Source organism: Anomaloglossus baeobatrachus, chromosome 11 (assembly GCF_048569485.1).
Source record: "Anomaloglossus baeobatrachus isolate aAnoBae1 chromosome 11, aAnoBae1.hap1, whole genome shotgun sequence".
In the NCBI taxonomy this organism is placed as follows: domain Eukaryota; kingdom Metazoa; phylum Chordata; class Amphibia; order Anura; family Aromobatidae; genus Anomaloglossus; species Anomaloglossus baeobatrachus.
The window spans coordinates 42,697,406-42,703,405 of record NC_134363.1 but is presented as its reverse complement, the minus strand read 5'-3'; the positions used below and the strand labels follow the sequence as shown (position 1 = coordinate 42,703,405).

Sequence of the window (6,000 nt, the reverse complement as noted above, 5' to 3'; positions counted from 1 at the left end):
ATTTTCAAGGCCGCTGAGCTCAGTGATTGGCGGCAGCGCTATCAACATGATGTCAGCACTGCAAACAATTACAGACCCTGGGAGCAGCAGAGGAGACAACCCTGGACCAGGTGAGGGGGAATAAGGCACAGATTATTTGTTTTTAAACCAAACTGTAGTTTAGAGTGTGTGCAGGGATAGAAAAGATTTTTTTTTGGTCCAGAAAATCTTGTCCATGGAATATGTACGGTATTTTAGCTCAGCCACAGGGTTTTTTTTTTACTGTTTTATGTGCACTGTGTGGCGGTATTATTTTAGCAATATATGCCAGTATTGGCAATTTTATATTGTATGGCAGTATAATTTGGATATTAAGTGTTGGCATTATTTGAGCATGGTATTATTTTAAACACTGTATGGTAATATTTGAGCACTGTATGGAGGTATTATTTGAAATATTATATGGTATTATTTGAACACTATGGGGGTATCATTTGATCACTGTATGGTGGTATTATTTGAGCACTGTATGGTGGTATTATTTGAGCACTGTATGGTGATATTATTTTGAACTTAGTATGGTGGTATTATTTTAAATATTATATGGTATTATTTGAACACTATGGGGGTATTACTTGATCACTGTATGTTGGTATTATTTGAGCACTGTATTGGGGGTATTATGTGAGCACTGTAAGATGATATTATTTTGAACATTGTATGGTAATATTATTTGAACACTGTATGATGGTATTATTATGAATACTGTACAGCAATATGATTTGAACACTATGACGGTATTATTTGATCACTGTATGGTGGTATTATTTTAAATATTATATGGTATTATTTGACCACTGTATTGTGGTATTATTTGAGCACTGTATGGGGGTATTATTTGAGCACTGTATGGGGGTATTATTTGAGCACTGTATGGTGGTATTATTTGAGCACTGTAAGATAGTATTATTTTGAACACAGTATGGTAGTATTATTTTGAACATTGTATCGTAGTATTATTTGAACACTGTATGTTAATATTATTTGAGCACTGTATGATGGTATTATTTTGAATAATGTACAGCAATATTATTTGAACACTATGACGGTATTATTTAACCACTGTATGGTGGTATTATTTGAACACTATGGTGGTATTATTTAATCACTGTATGGTGGTATTATTTGAACACTATGGAGCTATTTAATCACTGCATGGTGGTATTATTTGAACATTATAGTGGTTTTATTTTGAACACAGTATGGTGGTTTTATTTTGAACATTGTATGGTAGTATTATTTGAACACTGTATGGCGGTATTTGAGCGCAGTATTGTTGTATTATATGAGCCCTGTATGGCGGTTATATTTTGAACAAAGTATATTTGTATTATTTGAACTCTATATGGTGGGTTTATTTGATAACAGTATGGTGGTATTATTTTAAACACTTTATGGTGGTATATGAGTACAGTATGACTGTATTATATGAGCACTCTATGATTGCATTATATGAGCAGTGTATGGTTGTATTACTTGAGCACTATATAGCGGTATTATTTGAACACAGTATGATTGTATCTGATAAACTATTGTTTTTATTCTACTGTTTGTATCATACTGTACCATTTCTTTTTTTCTAATAAAATACTTTACTTTGCACACCTTGATCCAACCCTGCCATGACAGATCCAGTAACACAGAAGGGCGGTAGAAAATACATTAAGTTATCAATATCATTGCCCCGTGAGACCACGTGCAGAAAATGCAACTTACTCCATTTGTACAGGTAGTGATTCAATTAATGCAAACCTATTAGGGAATTGCCGTTCAAGCAGTTTTCTAGGTTCCGGAAGGGCTTCCGTTTTTTGCTTCCAGGCTATGGCGCTCTCGCAGCACAGCTCTCATTAAATATTGAGACACTCGATGTGTTTATGTTCAGTGGATGAGTCATTTCGCCGGATTAAATCTAAATGAAATTTTTTCTCAAAAAAGTCAAAATCTGTCGCACAAGAGAGATTCATGGCTAATTACTCTGATCAATGGCCGTACTGGGGCGGCACCAATCTGCCACATCCAACATGTCCACCGCCAGGTTAGCAGGAAAGATTTATACGTGGATTTAGGGCGCCTGAGGGATCATCCATGAATCTCGACCCCCGTCATCTCGCCATAAATAAGGCAACTACACATCTGACTTTCTAGGAATAAGTCTTGGAAAATCTCAGTGTCCTGCGGAGATCTACAGATCACTGATGAATCCACCATCAGTAGTAATGCTGGACAATATACATGCATGCTCGCTGTATCCGAGTGTGCATGTGCTTACAATGGGAGAGCAGAGTAAACCGCGGGGAGAAACAAAGATTTCCTTTAAAAGTCATGGGGCCTAAGGAGCGATATAGTGTAAGAGGGCTAAGGGAGTGATACAGTGTAAGGGGCCTAAGGGAAGCGATATAGTATAAGGGGCTAAGGGAACGATATACTGAAGTGTAAGGGGCTAAGGGACTAATATAGTGTAAAGGGCCTAAGGGAGGAATATAGTGTAAGGGGCCTAAGGGAGCGATATAGTGTAAGGGGGCTAAGGGAGCGATATAGTGTAAGGGGGCGAAGGGGGCGATATAATGTAAGGGGCCTAAAGCCCACTTTACACGTTGCAATTAGTTGTACAATCGCATTTGCGATGTGACACGCCCAGGTTGCATACGGGATCTTATGAGATTGCACGTTGGTCGTTCATTTGCTGTCACACGAGCGTTAGTAGTCTATGTTAAATTGGTCAATTTTGTGTGCGATCCTTTAGATCATGTGTTCTGTGACGTATGCATTGGGCACCTTTTTTTTTTTTATTTATTGACTTGCCAAGCGTGTGTAATGTGTAGGGATGCGTTTTTACTATGTCATCTGCCATTCAGCTCTGCTACATGGCCGCTAACAGCAGACACAGACAGCCATGTAGCAGCGGTGAATGGCAGATGACAGCAGACACAGACAGCCATGTAGCAGAGCTGAATGGCAGATGACAGCAGACACAGACAGAGCCGCACTGTCAGAATGAACTCGGGTGAACTTCACCCGACTTCATTGTCATGCTGCGGCTCTGTCTGTGTCGCGTCCTGATTAGCGGTCACCAGTGAAGGACTCACCGGTGACCGCTAAACTCCTAAGTTACTGAAGTTAGCAGCCCTCTCTCATACTCACCAATCCCCGATCCCCGGCGCTGCACGGCGTTCACACTGCTCCGGCGGCTTTTACTGTTTTGAAAAAGCCGGCCGCCCATTAAACAATCTCGTATTCCCTGCTTTCCCCGCCCACCGGCGCCTATGATTGGTTACAGTGAGACACGCCCCCACTCTGAGTGACAGGTGTCACACTGCACCCAATCACAGCAGCCGGTGGGCGTGTCTATACTGTGTAGTGAAATAAATAATTAAATAATTAAAAAAAACGGCGTGCGGTTCCCCCCAATTTTAAAACCAGCCAGATAAAGCCATACGGCTGAAGGCTGGTATTCTCAGGATGGGGAGCTCCACGTTATGGGGAGCCCCCCACCCTAACAATATCAGTCAACAGCCGCCCAGAATTGCCGCATACATTATATGCGACAGTTCTGGGGCTGTACCCGGCTCTTCCCGATTTGCCCTGGTGCGTTGGCAAATCGGGGTAATAAGGAGTTATTGGCAGCCCATAGCTGCCACTAAATCCTAGATTAATCATGTCAGGCGTCTATGAGACACCTTCCATGATTAATCTGTAAATTACAGTAAATAAACACACACACGCCAGAAAAAATCCTTTATTAGAAATAAAAACACACACATATACCCTGGTTCACCACTTTAATCAGCCCCAAAAAGCCCTCCATGTCCGGCGTAATCCAGGATGCTCCAGCGTCGCATCCAGCGCTGCTGCATGGAGGTGACAGGAGCTGCAGAAGACACCGCCGCTCCGGTCACCTCCACGCAGGTAATGAACACAGCCGCGCGATCAGCTGCTGTCACTGAGGTTACCCGCTGTCACTGGATCCAGCGGTGGCCGCGGGTAACCTCAGTGACAGCTCAGCTGATCGCGCTGTTCACCGCCGCTCCTATCACCTCCACGCAGAAACTGAGGTGAGTAGCGCGATCAGCTGAGCTGTCACTGAGGTTACCCGCGGCCACCGCTGGATCCAGTGACAGCGGGTAACCTCAGTGACAGCAGCTGATCACACGGCTGTCTTCATTACCTGCGTGGAGGTGACCGGAGCGGCGGTGTCTTCTGCAGCTCCTGTCGCCTCCATGCAGCAGCGCTGGAAGCGACGCTGGAGCATCCTGGATTACGCCGGACATGGAGGGCTTTTTGGGGCTGATTAAAGTGGTGAACCAGGGTATATGTGTGTGTTTTTTATTTATAATAAAGGATTATTTCGGGTGTGTGTGTTTATTTACTGTAATTTACAGATTAATCATGGAGGGTGTCTCATAGACGCCTGACATGATTAATCTAGGACTTATTGGCAGCTCTGGGCTGCCAACAACTCCTTATTACCCCAATTTGCCAACGCACCAGGGCAAATCGGGAAGAGCCGGGTACAGTCCCAGAACTGTCGCATATAATGTATGCGGCAATTCTGGGCGGCTGTTGGCTGATATTGTTAGGCTGGGGGGCTCCCCATAACGTGGAGCTCCCCATCCTGAGAATACCAGCCTTCAGCCGTATGGCTTTATCTGGCTGGTTTTAAAATTGGGGGGAACCGCACGCCGTTTTTTTTAATTATTTAATTATTTATTTCACTACACAGTATAGACACGCCCACCGGCTGCTGTGATTGGGTGCAGTGTGACACCTGTCACTCAGCGTGGGGGCGTGTCTCACTGTAACCAATCATAGGCGCCGGTGGGCGGGGAAAGCAGGGAATACGAAATTGTTTAATGGGCGGCCGGCTTTTTCAAAACAGTAAAAGCCGCCGGAGCAGTGTGAACGCCGTGCAGCGCCGGGGATCGGGGATCGGTGAGTATATGAGAGAGGGGGATAGACTGACATGGACAGAGAGTGAGGGACAGAGATAGTGACGGACTGACAGAGATTAGTGAATGACAGACATTGTGAGGCGCTTCAGAATGCAGCTTTTCAGCTGCGCTCTGAAGCGGACCTTTTTTAAGCTGCGGTGCAGAGCGCACACCTGCGCACATAGCATCAGACACCAAAATCGTATGAGGGATGTCACACGTTACAATTGACTAGGTTCGTGCAACAAAACGCTCAATTCTAGAGAATGATACGATGTGTTTGCGATCAATGGTTTTGCGTTCAATCCTGATCGCAAGTAGATGTCACACGCAGATACCTCACAAACGATGCCGGATGTGCGTCACTTACAACTTGACCCCAACGACGGATTGTGAGATATATTGAAGCGTGTGTAGCGGGCTTAAGGGAGTGATATAGTGTAAGGGGGCTGAGGGAGCGATATAGTGTAAGAGGGCTAAGGGAGGGATATAATGTAAGGGGCCTAAGAAAGCGATATAGTGTAAGGAGGCTAAGAGAGCAATATAGTGTAAGGGAACTAAGGGAGCGATATACTGTAAGGGGGCTAAGGGAGAGATATAGTGTAAGAGGGCTAAGAAAGGAATATAGTGTAAGGGGGCTAAGTTAATGAAACTGTATGAGCCCTAAAAGAATGATACTGTGTACGGGGCCCAAGAGAGCGATACTGTGTATGAGGCCCAAGAGAGCGATACTGTGTATGAGGCCCAAGAGAGCGATACTGTGTATGAGGCCAAGAGAGCGATACTGTGTATGAGGCCAAGAGAGCGATACTGTGTATGAGGCCAAGAGAGCGATACTGTGTATGAGGCCAAGAGAGCGATACTGTGTATGAGGCCAAGAGAGCGATACTGTGTATGAGGCCAAGAGAGTGATACTGTGTATGAGGCCAAGAGAGCGATACTGTGTATGAGGCCAAGAGAGCGATACTGTGTATGAGGCCAAGAGAGCGATACTGTGTATGGGGCCCAAGAGAGCAATACTGGGTATGATTGG

At 44.5% G+C, this 6,000-nt stretch overlaps 1 protein-coding gene across 3 annotated transcripts in view; it reads right to left on the bottom strand.

Moving 5' to 3' along the window:
- Positions 1-6,000, bottom strand: part of LOC142256061 (tetraspanin-4-like) — a 187,664-nt gene that overhangs the window by 22,624 nt on the left and 159,040 nt on the right. The gene's annotated exons all lie outside the window — the stretch shown is intronic.